General features: G+C 38.3%; 1 long non-coding RNA gene across 1 annotated transcript; it reads right to left on the bottom strand.

Moving 5' to 3' along the window:
* Window positions 1–12,933: 12,933 nt before the first annotated feature.
* Window positions 12,934–17,626, bottom strand: LOC149206043 (uncharacterized). The gene is made up of 2 exons (XR_016252521.1): window positions 17,341–17,626; window positions 12,934–13,840 (listed from the first exon to the last, which is right to left on the bottom strand). It is a non-coding gene; the product is annotated as an uncharacterized LOC149206043 (long non-coding RNA).
* Between the last annotated feature and the right edge of the window lie 1,532 nt (window positions 17,627–19,158).

The raw sequence follows: 19,158 nt of genomic DNA, 5'->3' as shown, positions 1-19,158 counted from the left end.
AATTTTTTCTCATACAGGTACTACAAGTTAATTGAATAACGCAAGTAACTCTGTTTTATACACAGGTACTATAGGTTATAGACTAACAAAAGTAAATCTGTCTTATACAATGGTATTGTTCGTTATTTAGTGGCCTAGATAAATCCATGAATCAGAGAGAAACTAACAGCTTCACCCCATTATTTCAGAGAAAGAAAAACATATATTAAATGAGATTTATAGGGGGGAAACATATTGCGTGTTGCCCTGATTGGAATCACCAAAGAGTTTCATTAATATTCAAAATGATTCCCATTCACTAGTCCATTTACATTCAACAATCTACAGCCCAAGTCCCTCATGAACAAGCAATTAGAACCAAAATGGAACCAGATAATTTGGACCATTGTGGGTGCAGAATTATGGAACCTCTATTAAGTGATTCTTCCTCCATTTCATAAGTAGAGGGAGAGCTTGGAAATTAATTACAAAAAATATCTCAGCCTGAGCATCCAGTTTTCTAATCGACTAGCTGTCTCAGCCTGCATGTTGACGGTGTTGGATCCGCCAACATGTCAAGGGGATCTCCCCGGTGAGAAGTCCCAATTAGACCTCAAATCATTTGGTGTAGGAGTCCCAACAGTGGGTGGTAAAGAAATACCTTGACCGTGATGTCGCACAGAGGCAAGTAAGATAACTCTGTCAGTAGCAAGGGTGTGACCACTGCAATGAGTCAAGGAAGGTGCATGAGAGGTTCTAACATAGGTGGGTTGAGATGAGTGCGCCCCTTGGCAGCCTGTAACAATACTCAGCTGGGAAGGGAACACACGAGCGAAGATGCATCACAAGCTGGAAAGCAGGTCAGCTGGAAATCCAAAGTGATGGTTAAACCAACAGCACATCTGCAACAAGATTCATATAATTGCATACAAAGCAGTTCATACACAACTACATAAGTTAAACAACATACATTTCTAAGCAACTGGAACAGTCCAACTACAATAACAACATATGCATGAAAATGTGTTGGCTCTTATTATATAAAGAAGTGTAAGTTCCAATCATACAATACATCCATGTAAACTTGCTAGCCCCAACAGTGGAATGTTACAGGCATAGCCACCTGCTCCTCCAAAGAGATGTACTAGCTCCGTGCAGTGGAGAAGCCAAGACATGTTACAATATTGTCCAAGCTCTCTCCAAGATAGTCTTATCAAAAGCTTGGCTGACCAAAATCCCATGCAATGAGTTATGAGGGGCTATTTATGGCAAAGGGTGGGGTGACCTTGACATTCCCCTTTGTGACCGTTCAACTACCCTCATGACTCTTCACCTACTCTATGACTATTACATCCACTATTAACACTTGACTTACACTTGACATGACTCAACATTACAATGCACATGTACCCATGTGAACACAACTGCCTTGAGAAAACCAAACTAGACATCACCTAGACAACCATGGAAGTCCAACTCCTCAACATCTTCATGTTGATCAACAGTGACATACTGATGCCAAGATCTGTAGTCCTTGATGGTGTTCGTGTGTTCCACGGTGACATAAGTCTGAAACCTGGCCCTTACCTCCATAGCATCCGAGTACACTGCTCGGGCTCCTCTATCCAACTCATCTGAAAGCATGCACATCATTGTCTTCAAGGTGGCCAGACCAGCAACATACTTGTGCATGATGTCTGCACTAATAGGCAAGTCTGGGCTGGTGGCGATGCGCATCAACTCGTCGAAGTACGAGTTAAGCTCTAGTCGGACCTGCTTCTTTGTCTTCACCTGGGTGAGAGTCCTGATTGATGGGATCGCATGTGTGTGCACCACAACATCCAAACTCTTGAATACTTGTGCATGGGAAGCCTGTATGCTAGTGATGAGTTGCGGGAGCTCATCATAGTTCCAGATCTGACTCCGGATACATGCTTTTAGCTCAACCGCATTGGCCCTCATCATCTTAGGCAAGTGAAGTGGGGATCCCTTGTACTTCATCATCCATGTTTGCATGTCATCAACAACAGCATGTACATTCATCAAGATACGTGCTCTTCTAGCACATCGCTACTACCATCCGTTGAGATGGACGATTGCCTTGTGCACAGTACCGAACTTGGAGTACAATGCTCGCATAACTGTGTCAAGGGAAAATACTTCATCTAGTATTGCCTTCTTCAATTCAGCTCGGGTGGACGTTGTCACCAAGTCTCCTGCTTGCTTGGTCGTTTGTAGTTCCCTTGCCATTCACTCATTCTTAGCTATTAGGAAGCGAACACTTGAGCTAGTGGCTTCGGCATACACTCTGGTTGCATCAGCCAAGGTAGCTGGATGTTTGTGCACATCAGTCACAATCACTCATTCTTCAACTTGTGCAGGAGATGTTTGATCCTCTGAAGTTGATACCTTGTGAGACTGCACAACTCTATGATGAGATTCGTCAAAGGAGATGTTGTGTATCTCTTCTTCTGGTTGATCACCAAGTATCTCACGCCTCCTTGGTCATTTGAGACTTGCTCATCATCTGTGGTAAGGCATGAGGTCGGTGTCATGTTCCAACTCTTGGTGCTCCATGTCTGCATCCAACTGTTGAAGTGCCTATTCTATCTCATGAGTGAATTGACTTTCCCCTATGATGGTTCACCCTGTTCACCTGATGCCATCTGTTCAGATGAATCCACTACTTGTACGGGCGCTGCTTCGTCTCTCTACACATGTTGCACCCCCTGCTGTATCTGTTGCTGTTGTGCTTCCTTCTCCTGTTTGCACAGCTCTTCTTCCTTTCGGAGTTGGTCCCTCAACGCATGCAACTCCCTCTATGCTTCTTCAATTCTCTTCTTGTCCTTCTGCCTTCGCGCGATTCACTTGTCACGCTACTACCACTTTGCCTCTATAGCCATAGTTGCTTTCTCTACAAGTGGATCTGCTCAAAACTTGTATATTTGCTCCTCCTCCATGCGATCGACAATCTTCCTCTTACCTTTGTTACACATTGGTATGATTGCCTCTACTGCCACTGCTGCTACTATTGGTGCTCTCCATGATGCTGCTTCATGTTGCTTCGCTATCCACTCCACAACGAAGCCGACCTGTTCATTGGGTCTAGAGGAACTGTAGAGAAACGTCCATGAGTCTTCCTCGGCCCAGTGAAATGCCCCGTGGATCCAAATGAACTGAACTCTCGTGCAGTGATCCTTCACAATGCAACGTGGGTCATATGGATTGAAGCTTTGGAGGTCGAACAAATACTTCTTCATTTGTTATGCTTTGACATCTACTTGCTTGATACTCCGGATCTCATATAACCCAATCTGCAATGGAAGAGCAAGCCAAGGTGCCTTCTTCTTCTGATGCACTCTAGTTGTTAATCCTGCCAAGATGTGATATGCTACTTCCTGCATGACAAGTACGTCCAAGGAAAACTTTGGCAGAACATGCAGAGGCTTCTCCACACTAAATATTCGGATGAAAGTGCTGGACGGTGAGGCATACCAATCTACCATGCCTATCAATGCCTCCATTGCTTCCTTAGACATGCAAGGTGGATCTTGTTCGAATATCATCTTGTACACTGGGGTGAAAAAATGATCAAACAGCCGTGTGATTACTCCTTTGAAGTTGCATTCAGACAACAACTTGAAATATGTGTTCACAACAGTCTCCGCCGGTGACCATGCCCACTCCAAGCCCGGGAACTCCTATCGGGCACAGACTACATCTAGGATGTAGGCAGACATGTAAATATCTACATGCATACCTCCAGGTGACTTTCGAGCCTTCGTTACTTGTTCCTTCAGCTGATGAGCCAGTGTGTTGGACCAATTACATGGTTTTCCTTCTCTAGCCAATTAGTCCAGTGTAGCCACCCAACTTTATGGGAAGGTTTCCGTGCTTGCTTGGCCATATAGTCAACAAGAAAATATGATCAAGTATTGGTACACCTTCCTCGGTATCTTCGTCTTGTAGATCTGGTTGGGTGTCATCCTTAATCGACCTGGCTCCTTTACCCAGTCCTTCAGAATATCTCTAGAGTAGCACTGTTGTTGGATAAGCTAAATGGAGTCTTCATGACAGTCACGGGCTCTGACATATGATACATCTCATCATAATCTCGTTCCAAAAGGTCACAATCTTCGTCCCGCTGACACTGCTCAAGGTCATCGTCTCGGGATCAATGTGGGAGACGATCAAGTGTATCATGTCCGTGCATGGGAACACGATATATCTGCATGCAATCTGATACAAGCCAGACTTGTGAATGTTCACATACACCTGACGGTATTCGAAGTGTTCCCCAAAAGTGTCTAAAAATGTTTCATTAACCTCCTGCCACTTTAGTTTGATGTCATTGTCTAGATACAACTGTGTATCTTCATAGATCGGTAGACTAGAGGACACCTGCTCAACTGAAGCTCCAGTTGCATTTCCATCAATATCTTGTGCTCCTATTCTCTTGGAAGCCATTGAGACAGATGAACACCTGAAATATTTGGAGACAAGCAACATGCATGGCAAGAAATCTGTCAGTGAAAACAAAGCAACTTCGGAGAATGACACAACACATACCTGGGAAACTGATGGGCAAGATTGCACAATTTCTTCTGGGAGACTGGGTGACTGGTTGCCAGAACTGTGCAAAAGGCAGTGTGGGTTGTCTGGGAGGCAGGACTAGCTGCTTGATTTGCGCAATGCGGAATCCAGACAGGTTGTTGGCTACTGGGATTGCCTAATGTGCAATTCCAGATGGGAGTGACTGTAGGCTCAGTGACTGCATTGCACAGCTTTCTGGGCCAGCAGTCACTATCCCTCTGAAATGCAAAAAATATTATTGGGGGACAGTGCTAGGCAGAAATGTGCATTTCTGGAGAGGAAGGCAGAGCCTTCCTTCCCCATATTGTGCAATGAAATCTCAATGAAGGCAGAGTCCAGGCCAAGGTTGGCCTGACTCGTTGAAGGGCAACTGAAAGCAAATAAGACAGTGAATGCATGGCGACACTAAGTGGTAGCAAAAGTGATTAACAGTGCATGCAAAACATGAATGAAAGATTCAACAAATAGATTAACATGCATGTGGGTGAAGCACTTCATCGGTTTAGCGAATGTTCGTGCAAAACTGTTTCATGCATGCGACAATAATGAGATATAATAAAAACTGAAACAGAGCTAGGGCAAGCTAGAATACATGTAAACGACAACAAGAGTTTGAAGAAATCAAGCAAACAACACTCACATAAGCAAATACACAAAAAGTGACAGAAATGTTGAAAAAGACAAGTTTAGGCCACTTACTCGTGAATAGCTAAGCTGAATGTGTCGAAGAGTCCTGGGTGTGTTGTGGGATATCAGAGTTCCAAGATCGATGTGAAAGAATGAGCTCTGATGCGTCGAATAAATAAGTTTGGGTTCATAACGCGCATGCCACAAATCTAGGAAAAAGCGACACTTGGAGGGAAGTTTCTAAATGAACTTTGCATGTAACCTCTGACTGTTAAAAATAGCTCCCTGAATCATGGGAGTCCTTTTTCATGTTGCCTTTTGCTATTATGGGAAAAAGCAAGTCATGCATGCATGCAAGTCAAGTTTCCTTGGTCCCGGGTGGAACTGGTCAACGAGACTGCTCATGCATGAAGCTACTCAACTTCTTGTGAAAAATTCCCATTTCTAGATGGGAGCTAGGTTGACTACCCAGGAGGTTTGCACAATTTCTGGGCAGAGCAGCTGACTGCTACCCAGATTTGCGCAAATTCTGGGCTGAGCAGCCCTGCTGGGGAAAATTGCGCAATTCCTGTTGGGAGTGTTGACTGGCAGGATTGCACAATTTTGGAGCCCAACAAGCTGCCAAATAGGATTGCGCAATTTCTGGAGGGAAGGCTAGTTTCCCTCCAGAAATGCACAATTTTCTTGGGGAAGCTGCTCAACCTGCAGTTGGACCAAGTCTGGATGGATAGCCTGTGAGGGGAATGGATCAAGTTGTGATCGACAGGCTACCTTTGTGCATGAGAAACATTGAAGCTTGTGTACTTGACGAAGCAAGACAAGGTGTTGTGAAAGGTTGGTAGGGAAGCTCCAAAACGAGGCTAAGGCAAAATTTTGGAGGGTGGTTGTAGCCGCTACAACAGTGTAATAGCTCTGCTACCCACAATGATTACAATCAGGATTTGATTCCTTTCTTTAAAATGCAAGAAATACAGAATAAACAAAAATAAGGAAAATTCACTAATGGTGAGGAAAACATCTCCCAGTTGTTCTTGTTATGGCCTCTGGTCAGGCCACATCTTTGCCTTGGTGTGATTCTCCTACTACTCATTCGGTTCCTATCACTTTTTCCTTAACTCCCTGAATCGCTTCACCACTCTCAGGAGTTGGTAGCGATCAACTGTGTTTTCTTGTCACATAGTAGCAGCAGAGTTTGTTCAAGTAGTCCTTTACATTTATGACTGTGTGGAGCTCCACGCTAAGGCATTAAGTCTTCCTAAGTCCACATACCTTCATTTACTCTCCAAAGACGTGCAGCAAAGCAGTCGAATTCATTTCTGAGGCCATTGTTGTCCTGGGTTTCTTGTTGTAGAGACTTCCACAGGATTAACTCATATCAATCTCCAACTTCTCCATGCCATCCTTCAATACCTCAGTTGTTGACCCATACGCCTTCAAAGCCCTATACCATAATATAGAAACATCACCGCATCGAGACTTTTACTCTTAAAAGCGTTACAGAACAGTGAGTCTCGATCTCCTTTGTCCCCCTTTGGTTTAGCCCCTTTTTGCATTTCTTCTCATATGACGGGGGCCATGACCTGGGGCTCAACCATTATATCGGAGCTCCCCAGTCAGCGTTTTCAAATCGGGGATTCAACTTGGAGTGAGGCAATATCAGGTTTCACCGATTGCCGATTGCCAACCACCTTCTGCATTTAGCCCTTGGTTCCTTTGGCTCTTTATGTGACTGTGGGCCAACCCATTTATCGACAGATCGTAATCGGGGTTTTAACTTTGATGTGACAACATGCCTCAACCTATAAATGCTGATTTGCGATCTCTGATGTGACATCATCCTCTGCCACATGTCGCCCTGTTTTGGCCCCCTATGACCCCTCAACACGTTGAATTTGCATGCCACATGTCCGTCGTACTGCCACATCATGATGACATCAGTGCCACCGTGTCCTTATTAGATCCAATAATACTATGCCACGTGGCCCTGTAGAAGAGAGATTAAAAGGCCCGCCTACCGCTGGTTTTGTGTTGGTTTCCTTTATTGAATGTTTTCGGCCCTCCAATGCTTTAACACTAATCATATTGCAACTCACGCTATCGCAACATTTTAGAGTTGTCACCCCGTCGACGCGCCAATTTGCTAATTTGCGACATGGCTATGACCTCCGATGTGTGAGCCCGCTGATACAGGACCTCCAATATATCGGGCATCTGATATGCGATGCTCCAATATGCCATGCTACTCTGAGTGTGATCGTCGATCTGCGATTTCCATTGAACCTTGACTGTTGATATGTCGATGTCACTCTAGAACTTCGATATGTGATGCTGCTTGATCCTTCGATTTGCGATTTGTGATATATTTGTGTTGTTGCAATCACCGATTCACCCCACCAATATGCCTGATCGCTAATCGGTGAAATTCTTCTGCTATTTGCACTGTACTTTGAAACCCTCGATCGCCGATTTGCGATATCGGTGATCGATGATTTCACCCCAAACCTCTAATTGCATCATCGTCGCCTTGGACCTCTGATCACCGATATCGGTGATCACTGATCACTAGTATACTCTATCTTGCCATGCTTCCTGATCCTCCGATTTGCGATTTGTGATATGCTCCCAGACCTCTGATATGTGATTCTTTCCTCCTTTCAAAGGTGACAAAATCCCCATCTTTAATAGGCCATATCTTCTGATTCTGGGGTCCAATTTAGCTTTGAGTGATTTTGCAGTTTGGGAGATGGCTGAAAAATTTTCTACTCTTTTGCACCATTTTGATAGCTGAAAATTGCAATGAGTGACAACACCACCATTCACAATTTATTAATCACAGTCCACCATTTCTAATCCATGATTCCCTTCATATACTCCCTTCCATATACTATCCTTCATTCATCACTTACCATCATATGCACACACCTCCCCCTCAACTCACCTCTCATCATCATTTCCATTTACGGCCCCTCTAAATTCATAATTCATCATTATGACCCATAATTCACAATTCATGAGTATCATGACCCCTTTACCCAAAGTTTTACATTCATGACCAAGACAAGACATATGGGGCACACATTTTCAATTTTTTGTTCATGTTGCCCTCATTCTCTCTCTGCCCATCCACAACCCGTGCTCTAAGAAGGTTTCATGTTCAAACAGAAGATCAGAAGGCTGAGAGCAGCTTGGCAGAGGTTTGAAGGAAAGTTTTTCAGGTGGAAGAAGGTCATTGCGCAACCGCTACACAAACTGAGAACAACCATTTTGGAGGTCTACAAGCATGGAGGGAAGCACTCAGAGGGTGATACATCATCACCAGGTCATATCAAGCACATCTATGCACTCAGCCTTGCACAGAACCATCTACAACCATATCAAACATGGAGGTCTGCTACATTCTGCTGCAAATTTGCTCTGAAATTGATTGTTTTAGTCATCATTTTCAACAACTTTTTTCCGACCAAATGGAGCCGAATTTTGACAAACTAAAAGAGGTTTTTCTCAAGCACGGGGCAAGAACAAAAACCTTCTTCAGTTTCTGCACAGGTGTCATAGATTGGAATATTAAAATGCATCTTTAAAGCATATTTTTCAAACTGTACAATTTATTATTTTAGCCATGATCTTGGGGAACAAATTCTGAGGACTTGGGGAAGAATTTGAGGAAACTAAGAGAGGTTTCTCAAAAAATAATTCATCTACAAAAAACTTTGTCGTTTTTTATACATGTGTCATGGTTTGGGAACTACAGGTGTCACTTGGAGACCCATTTTCATAATTTCTTCCTGATAGAATTATGAAAATTTTGAAATTTGATTTGTAAATTCGAAGTTTTGGAAGGTTTAAAGTATGATGAGTACTGTAAGGTGAATGATATGGTTGAATGGACACTCGGAATCATTTTTGAGCAGGGGAATTCAGTACAAGTTTAAAATTCAACTTCTGCTGCGCAAATTGGAGTCAGTTGTTTTGGAGATTTGCAGGAGTGGGAAAACATTGTTTCAAAGATTCTACACCATTACACCATCATTGCAAGCATGCCCATCTACTCTATTTTTCTTAGGAGGATCTGCAACCATGTCAACTTGGATGTTTTCTACACTCTACTGCATAACTATATCACTCAGGCCTATTTTTGCATTTTGATATTTCGAGACCTTCTATAATTATGTTAGTGATCAGGATAGGCGTAGGGATGTGGATAAGTCTGATTTTTGAAACTTGATGTTGCTAAATTTTATCAAGCTTTAAGTCAATGATGTTTCCATGATTTAGTTTATCTTGATATTTTAGTTGATAGCAGATACATTGTATCTGGTCCTTTAGTTTTCATGTAACTAAATGTATTTAAGAAGAATCAGACATGACAAAATGGTTCGGTTGGTCTGTGTGTGAAGCAAGCAACTTGTATTTTGTATTTTTCAAAGATTTTCAGTGAATAGAAGAAGGTCGAAGTGACTTGTTGCAGGAATTCTTGTGTTAGTCATTATGGTGATGTGTTTCTGTGTGATGTAAGTTTCTTGTTGAAATTATTATGCCATGAATATATATCTTCTTGTTTAAATAAACAAAGCATTATCTCAGAATTCGCTATTACAACGCTCTGTTTTAGTTTCCTAAACAATAAATGTTTTTCCTCTTAAATGACATGCAAAATTCATCCTTTAGTTAGATGCTTTATGTGTCATTTTTCCACCATTTTGCTGCTCACTCTCCTACAACGAACCTGATCAAAAACATCAAAAGGACTACCTATCTCGCTCCTGCTACAAGAACCTTTCATTATTTTACCTATTCACTGAAAACATCAACTGAAAGTGACTCCATGTACAATGGACTTTCCTCACACCTGCCATCAAAACATTAAAACAAATCCTATTCTTTCTGCTCTTAAAAACTAGCCTAAGATCTGAAATACTCAGCCAATTAATTGACTGAAAAATCTCTATAGAGAGAGCCCTCTCTAAAGCTAGAAGGGCTAGATTCTAGCTTGTAAGTGGTTTGTGGTTACCCCTGTAAACCTTTTCTCAGCCTAGAGGTTCAATTATAGGGTGCTAACACCCTCTACAACAGTTATTACCAAATTGCCAATTTGGGTTTGACTTCCAAATTTTCCCACCCATTTTTGGCACTTTTCAGTTTTTGAGGGTATAGGAAATTCCTTGAGCCATTATCTTACCATAGATCTCTCTCGAGGAAAGTGTGTCCTATACACCTACAAAAGAATATGTGTGGAAATTAGCATTAGAAAAGGGTTGTCAGATCAAATAGATCTAAAAATCGGTGATTATTATTGGACCCAACCTCCAAACTAGGAGAACGCTGTGTTTCGGTGCCTTGTTTGTCTTCGAACTGACCATTTATAAAAATCCTACACTATCAAATTCCATCAAGAAACGACACTTCAAATCTTCAAAATCTAAAAGTCGAAAACCTTGTACCCTGCCCCCTATGGAGGACAAGACTTTTTCAATCTCAGATCAAGAGGAGGATAGTGTCGACGATGATATGATTCCGGGAAAATAGGATTAGATTGTCGCTCCTCATCAAACTATGGGGTTTCAATGGGGATCTCAGTACCCCCTGCAAACAAGCAACTTGCAAGTCAAGATGCCTCTTCAAGTATTTTGAAGTGTGTACATGATTTGACTTCTTCTAACACTGATAAGGAATTTCCTCTAAATCTCATCAATAATCTACAAATTACTTTGGTTGATCCACCTTCTATTGGTTAAACTAAAGTTGTGAGAGAGAGGAAAGAAGAGTCGCTCTAAAGACTATCCCCAAGTCTGGTGATTTTGTTGGGGTTTTCAACTTTATGGTAGTTTCCTCTTTCAGGTCATTCAAATCCATGGTATGTCAAACTCCTTAGATCGACAACTGCTACAACAATGTAATTCGTGTGATTCTCTTTTTTGTGATAATAAAAAGTATTAATTGACAAAAAAATAAAATAAAGCCAAATACAATTTATTTATTCAAAAACTAATGATATTTTTTTTTTATTAAGCTTGGTAGGACTCTCTCATTTTGGATTTTACATGTCCATTATTCACCCCACAACAGGGGAGGGTAGTGCAAGATTCAAACCCAAGATCTCTAGGTCGGTGAGACTTCATTCCACAACCATCACCACTTGAGCTACCCCAATGGACAAAAACTAATGATATTTTAAAATTCTAAAAGAATGTCAAAAAAATATGATTATTTAGTTGAAAAATAATTGTAACAACTTAGGACATGCCATAATCTCAAAAAATAAATCATTTAAATTTTAGTTAAAGGAAAAACATTTAAATAATTCTTACACTAAAAGAAATAAATTAAATTATTTAATTCTCCAAGAAAGAAAAAGATTTTGAGAAATAGGATGTTTTAAATATTTATCTTTCTATTAGTAATAATGATTTTGGAGTTAGCTTTCATGGCATTTCAATTAGCCATGGCTATGAAAATGAAGTGTTATGTACCACAAGGTTTGAGATTCAAATCTCCCGACACATGGAAGAGGCATACCTATGGACTTAGGAGTTATAGTAGTAGTTGTTGAAATTGACCCCACTCAAGTACAAAACTAGTTTAGTGGTTGATTCCTCTAATAAAAAAATAATGATTTTAAATTTTTTTATACTCTATTTAAAGATATTATATTAATTTAAAAAAAAAATATTTAGTTGAAAATTTTTGAAATAACAAAATAAATATTATAATTCCAAAAATTAAATTTTTATTTTTCATTTAAAAAAAACATTATAAACATTTTTAAATTAAAAAATGAAAATTAAATTTTCCAAGAAAAAGAAGAGTTTCATAACTACCATGCCCGGCCATTTTTATTATACTCATTGGCGTTAAAAATAAATAAAATAAAATTACATTGTTTAAACAAGAATTGGAATAAATTGGTATATGCCGGAATTTTGTAGTTACAACTTCCATGACCATCAGAGAATGTTTAAGTGATAAATTACATTATTTTGATTATTTAAAAAAAAAAACGGTAAGCATACCCTACTGTAAATATTCACCTTTATATTTTATTTTTTATGATATTCAGTTAATGATTTTCCTACAATTTGCTCGGATGCCTGGCATGCCAATCAGTATGTTGATATTTTCCACAATAGTATTGATTGGATTATGGAAACCAACAACTTTTTACCCAAAAAAAAAACATAATTTCTGGTCTTCATTAGCTTCCCAGTAATACCAAACACTGAAAACAGAACATTTAGCAGCTATAAACATGATTTCTCGTTTCCATTAATGTTGTCAAGGAGCTATCTAACAATTTATACTAGAGAGAAATGTTAAAGATTTATCTTTAACATTCAGTACTGCAACGATTTGAAAATGAGGAAAATAAATGATGAAATGATTGAGGATCTCATCTAAAGGAAGCAATAATAGTTACATGAATTCATAAAATATGAACCATATAAAAAAACACACTACATTTCTCTTATTAATTTTTTCATTCTCAAATGACTTCAACTACAAATTCTAATTCACCAAATTCAATAGTTTTTGTAAATTCAATTGCAAATTCTAATTCACCAAATTCAATAATTTTTGTATTCCTCTCAAGACCAATGCCCTCTAAACATAAAGTTAACACTAGGCATTACTGTAATGAATTTCTAAATATCTGTTGATAAATGAGGTTGTTTATCTAGAATTAACACCAAGTTATGGATGTTCTAGTAAATTTAAAACCATAAAATGTCATCCTGTAAATGTTTAATGAGGCATTTCAATGTTCATTCCACTTCCTATCTTACCAAAATGATCTGATCTGGTCCAATCTACCTCTCCCCGGTGACATGAACGAAAATTCAAACCTAATTACAATTACAAATCCATTATGCCTTCCATAGACTCTCAAAATTTCTTCAATTAGCATAATGAATTTTGAAGTGTTTACTAATAAAAGCGAAAAAAACAACAATCTTTTACTGAAAACAAAAGAGTGTTACATACAAGTCATGCCTGTTATGGTAAATTTAAATCCATAAAATGTCCGGTAATGTAAATGAATACAGGATGATGTATTTCAATGTTCGATCAACATTCATGATTTGTCGCACCCATTGCAGGTAAAAATTTGTTTACATCACCGGCGTATGTTGTGGCTAACAAAACCCTGACATTTGATCCAAAATCCTGAAATTTGATTATGGCTCAAATTTTACTACGCAGGGATCTACTGACCAAGCAATGTCACCAAATCTGTTGGGTTTAAACCAACTGTTTCAAATGCATTTAGTGCAACGTCAATGGAGAATGTTGGACTTGGAATAGTTGCTATGCTATCCCTTCCTCCAGATGGTACTAGGTAGTGAAGACCCCCATAACCCAAATTCCTTGTTTTTCAAGATGTCTGATATTGACTGCTTACCAGTGCAACTGCATAGTGAGTAGTCAATAATAAATATGAGAACATCAGCAGAGGAGACGATTCCTCTGCATCTGTTCTACATCAAACCTTATATTTCATCTATCAGATCAAATCCTGTGTGTCAAGTTGGGTATAGCATCCTTCTCTGCACGTTATCTTCGGTACTATTGATCAGAACAGATTAACTGCATGAACACAAGTCTATCACCTTATCCTCTGTGAGGTAGCATGGCGGCACTGTTCCTGCAGATTCTTACAGTCTTATCCACTGCTTCAAATTGGGGCAGGTCAATAACATTACAAGTATTTTATAATTTTAATGTAAATTTTGAAATTTTTTATTACTGAGAAAGACGAGGATGGAGAGAAGCCTAACTCTACACTTCAACCTCCTCTTCCTGGAAGACAAATTCTAATAGTAGCAGCGTCATTATGAGAATGCTCAATATTATGAAAACAGTCGGTCTATACTATGAAAACAATATATGGTGGCTCATCTCTCGTTATCCATAACTATAAGAAATTAGCACTACAGAAGTAAAAAAAATATCATGGATCATCTTCACCATGGATGAATGAATAAAAAATTAAGTGAATTAACAAAAAGAGATTGTGCTCAACCAGACAAGCAGCAATGGCAAAACGAAATAGATGATAATGGATATCACAATATTGTGGGATTCGCTGCAATTCATTTCATATGACAATACACACTTCCCTTACGAAAGATATGGTATAGGATATCACAGTTTTCTGGGAATAATTGCAAGTCATTTCATATGATACAGATTTCTCTTATGGGATTCATTGCAGTTCATTTCATGTGGTAATGGATATAACAATATTTTGGGATTCATGGGGCTTTTTTCCATTGTCTAGGAAAAACATTTATCTTTCCTTGCCGATGGCTATGTCCTGCAAGGGGTTATTAGATTACTTTATGAGTTGAAGCCCTTTCTCTAGAGAGACATAATTGGGATCTATTTCGTTGTAATGAAATATTCTGATGGTCATTTATTTTGGATTAGGTTTTCACAATGTTTTTGTTTTGGGGAGAGTTTTCCCTTATCACATCTTCGTCTTGAACTTTGGGCGATTCTTTGGGATTTTTACATTTGTGTGGAACATTCTCCCTCTGCAACTGGTTTTTTCTACAAATATATGTATCTATTGAACAGTTGTATTTGTAATTTAAAAGAAGTTTCATGGTGATGTTTATGGTTATTCTAATTTCGACTTAAAAATACACGCATATATTTACAACATATTGGAAAAAGATAATGTGCGACTATAATTCCAGTGATAGTCCCATGCACCTTGGCTCCAAAGAAAGTTGTGTTTCAGGAGCTCCAATTTCATTTCTTCGAAGTTGGAATCATATTTTGAAAATTTAATTCCGGGTGCTTCAACTTCATATATTGGAACCATATTTTTAGTTGAGAAGCAAATAAATTACAGAAATTTGACAGTAACCCAATAAAGTTGAAATGGTCCTTACAGAGTTCATGTCCCATTCCCCAAGGTTAGAGTTCCGAACACACTACAAGGATCTATCAAACTGAACTTGAATAAATATCATAAAGGTAACCTTAACATGACTTGATCAAGAATGGTGTTCAGAGATCACTATGTGTTCAAGGATCTATCAAACTGAACTTTAATAAATATCATAAAGATAACCTTAACATGACTTGATCAAGAAGGCTGTTCAGAGATCACTATCATTATAATTTAAATTGAAAACTTTGATATTTGGAAATACAGAAACCCTTACTTTCAACTCCAAGATATTTTTTTAGAAAATTGTAAATAGTGATGGATAAGAGAAATTGTTAAAGGACAAACGAATCTCGAAAATACACATTACAACTCCATGGGATACCTGGTAGGAACCATGTGGGTCATGATTTCATACAATATCTTTCAATCTGGATCAAAACACCAAAATATGGCTTCCATTATTTACTGGCTTCCCAGTTCCCTTCCTTTTTTTAACTAGTATAACGTTGCTAGATTGTAATTGTTTTTCAATGTTAATTTTTGGTGTTTTAGTTTGGATATGCAATTATGGACAAACTTTGGGTTTGAAATGTCAAACCATGCTATGAAAATGGTAAATATTTGCAAATAGACCGTCTCTACCATGAAAACAATTTGTGACAGCACATCTCTCATTATTCATAACCAAAGAGCATGAAAACAGTCCGTCTATACTATGGTGAGCCATCTTTCATTGTGCATAACTATTAAATTAGAAGTAGGATAGAAGTAAAAAGATTAACATTCTCTCAAAATCAACAATCATGAAACGCTGGGAGTATAATTAAAAGATCATCATCACCATGGGTACATTGGAGACATTGTGCTCAACAACCAGTGTTGGCAAAATGAAATACATAGTAATGGACATTACAGTACTGTAGGATTTTATACGAGATATAACTCATATGCTCTCCCAATAGATCACTGCTTCTCCAGTTGGCAGCGAAAGCCTTCAACTTTCTCCAACTGCCTCAAGTGTTCAGCACATTCCACCTTAAAGGTTCTCCCTTCAACCACCCCAAGGGTTCAACACAATCCAACGTAGCGCATCACTGGATCACCATAAGGGATCATGTCTCAAAGAGTTAGCAGCATCAGTAGAGATTTTCATCCATATGCCCCTGTTTTTATTTCCCTACGACTCCAAACATCCAAGCAATCACTGGGGTTTCCACCCAGGTGCCCTTATGCAACTCCATGGGCAATTTGTAACAAAATTACATTGAATTCCATTACACATAGACCTGCCCCTTATCAAAATAAATTCCCTGCCCCTTATCAAAATAAATTCCATCTTCAAAAAATATGGAAGCATTTGCAAAGTGGCACATTAAATTCCATTATACATAGATTTGCCCTGTATCAAGTTAAATTACATCTTCAAAAATTTGGAATCATCTGCGTAGTAGAGTGCAACTAATGTTCATAGATCTTGAGTTGTGTTAATAAAACAACTCTGTTTTTTCAAAATCTTTAACCTTTTCATCCAAACCTGTTGGATATTTGTCCACGTCCAAATTCCTTTATCCATAGACTCGTTATGAAATTTCATTATACATAGACTTCCCATGTATTAAATTAAATTTCATTGTGAACACATTTGGAAGCATCTTCAAACTGGAGGACAAGTCCATGTGTTGAAGGTTCATAAAGTTACTCAAATTGGAGGTTCGTCAAGTTCCCAAATTAGAGAACAAATCCATTTCTCGGAGATTTGTCAAGTTCCCAAAAGAACAGTCCATCTTTTGAAAATTCATTGAACTCCTCATGGATTTCTAACACCAACTTCGTGTTTGAACAATGACTCATTTCAAGGAACACAGATAACAAAAATTTTCTGGCAAATGATAGACTTTGATCTCTCCCATATTTGTATGACCCTACACCTTGCTTTCTCCTATGAAAAAGCAGGAAATACCTTAGAACAACAGATGATGCTCCTCTTTATTGCGTGGGTCATAACTATTTTTTAGTGTCGGCTTGATTTTAGTATATGGTCAAGTCTATCCAACTACCAAAAGAATTTTTGGATGTGTTACCTAATAAGCCCAGTTAGCTTATAGATGGATGAGTCAGTGAATCATAAACTTGTATAGATTTTGAATTGAAATAAGAAAACGACACTATTTCCTCAAAATCTTGAAGTTTTCATCCAAACCAGTTGGATATTTGGTTCACCATTTGGCTGGATTAGAACATACCTCCGATTTGTGTCTGTCCAACGAAGATCAAAAGGCTTGAAATGGCGCTGATCATTCAATCTCCAACTTGAGCGCACATTATGATTCAAGTAAAAGAAAATTGCGAGGCGGAGCAGAGGCGCGGCTTCGATAGCGCCATAATCAACTGTTTCACTAGTTAAGTTCTCTAGTTCCTCCATGTCCAGAAAAATCTCCAAGAGGACGATAGTTTAGCAGTTCACCTCCAGGAAAAAGAGGAAAAAGGAAACAAAGAAAATGTATGACGAGTAGTCAATGATGGACAAGCCTGATGCTAAAAACGTAGAGGGAGGTGTATATAAGAAAATTGCTTTTAATGGGAGTGTAGCTTCCGGGAAGGTTCGTTATGACAGCTAGGTTCCTTCAACTGGTCAGAAAGCGGGAAATATGGGACACTATCTTTTGTGAAGCTTCGCTGTCCCCGCCAGCAGCATTTCATTTATTCGATGTTGTCGGTTTCATCTGTCATCTTCCTATGGGTAGCATTAGGTGGCAGCAGGGTTGGAATTTGACGGGCAAAATGCCCGTCATAAGGCATTTTGACCGTATTTTACGTTTAAAAATTAAAAGAAACCGTTTTTTGCGATGGGTTTTGAAAGTTATAAAACGTATTTTTGACGGTTCACTTTTTAACGAAAACTTCATTACTACCCTCTCAAACCGCTGAAAACATGCATGGCAGCAGTTCTGGAATTTGATCGCACGTATTTACTCGTAATATATTTTATTGACTTATCAATAATTAAGCCTTGTAATATGTGGTATTTGGAATTTGTGCCATAATATTTGTTTTTATGGAAATAAATTAAGTTCATATTATTTAAAGTTATAGGTGAATATTTGATGATCAATAATTAAGTGTTGTAATATTTGGAATTTACATTAATATATTTGTTTTTATTTAAATAAATTAAGTTTATGTTATTTATATTTAAATAAATTAAGTTCATGTATTGTGTTGGTTTTATTAAAAATTCAGCTTTTAGGTTAATTCCATGTGATTATGATGGTGGAGAGGAATGTCAAAAATAGTTTTGGTCAATTTCAAAGTCTTTGAGATGGAAATTTATTTTTGGGAAGTTTTATTGGTTCATATTGGTGAAAGAAATCCATTTGTTTTTACTGAAATTGCAACATTTAAATTATCTAATAGAAATCCAAATTGAGAATATCAAAATAGGAGCAGAATGATTGCAATAACAATTAGTTGGGCGTGAGTAAAATAGATTTCTAGATATACCCATAATTTTTGTATCATGTCTTTGGAAGAATAACTCATAAGTGGAATCTGGATGATATGGGAATTGTGGATCCATCCATGAGTAAAACAACCTTCATGATTCAACAAATCATTTAGTTATGGTTATGTTTTTTTTCTTTCTTATTATCAATCTGTGAGAAAAATTAACATAGTTGTGTGATTGAAAAGTATTTTTTTAATGAAGGGTCAATTTTTTATCAAAACATTATGATTGAAGGGCAAAATTTTAAACATAACGTTCCTTGATGGGTAACATAAAGACCCAAAACGTCAAAAAAAAATTATTTGACGGGTAATAAAGAATCCAAATTCCAACCCTGGGTGGCAGTCCGACTCACCTTGAAATTTGCCATTCTCCACACATAAACATTTATTTAATTAAGTTAAAATAAACATTTTATTTAATTATTTATTATACTTAAACTCAAACGGAGACAGGTGCATTGAACGCGCATCTCGCATTTTCGTTGTTGTGGACCACAACCCGTGATTCCTTCTAAGCGATAGATGTCTTTCTGATAGTTACGCTGTTAACTTAT

This window comes from Pinus tabuliformis, chromosome 1_2 (genome assembly GCF_031772625.1).
Source record: "Pinus tabuliformis cultivar Carrire ecotype Pingquan chromosome 1_2, CPIR1, whole genome shotgun sequence".
Taxonomy (NCBI): Eukaryota; Viridiplantae; Streptophyta; class Pinopsida; order Pinales; family Pinaceae; genus Pinus; species Pinus tabuliformis.
The sequence above is the reverse complement of the archived record's forward strand: the minus strand, read 5'-3'. Positions and strand labels throughout refer to the sequence as shown.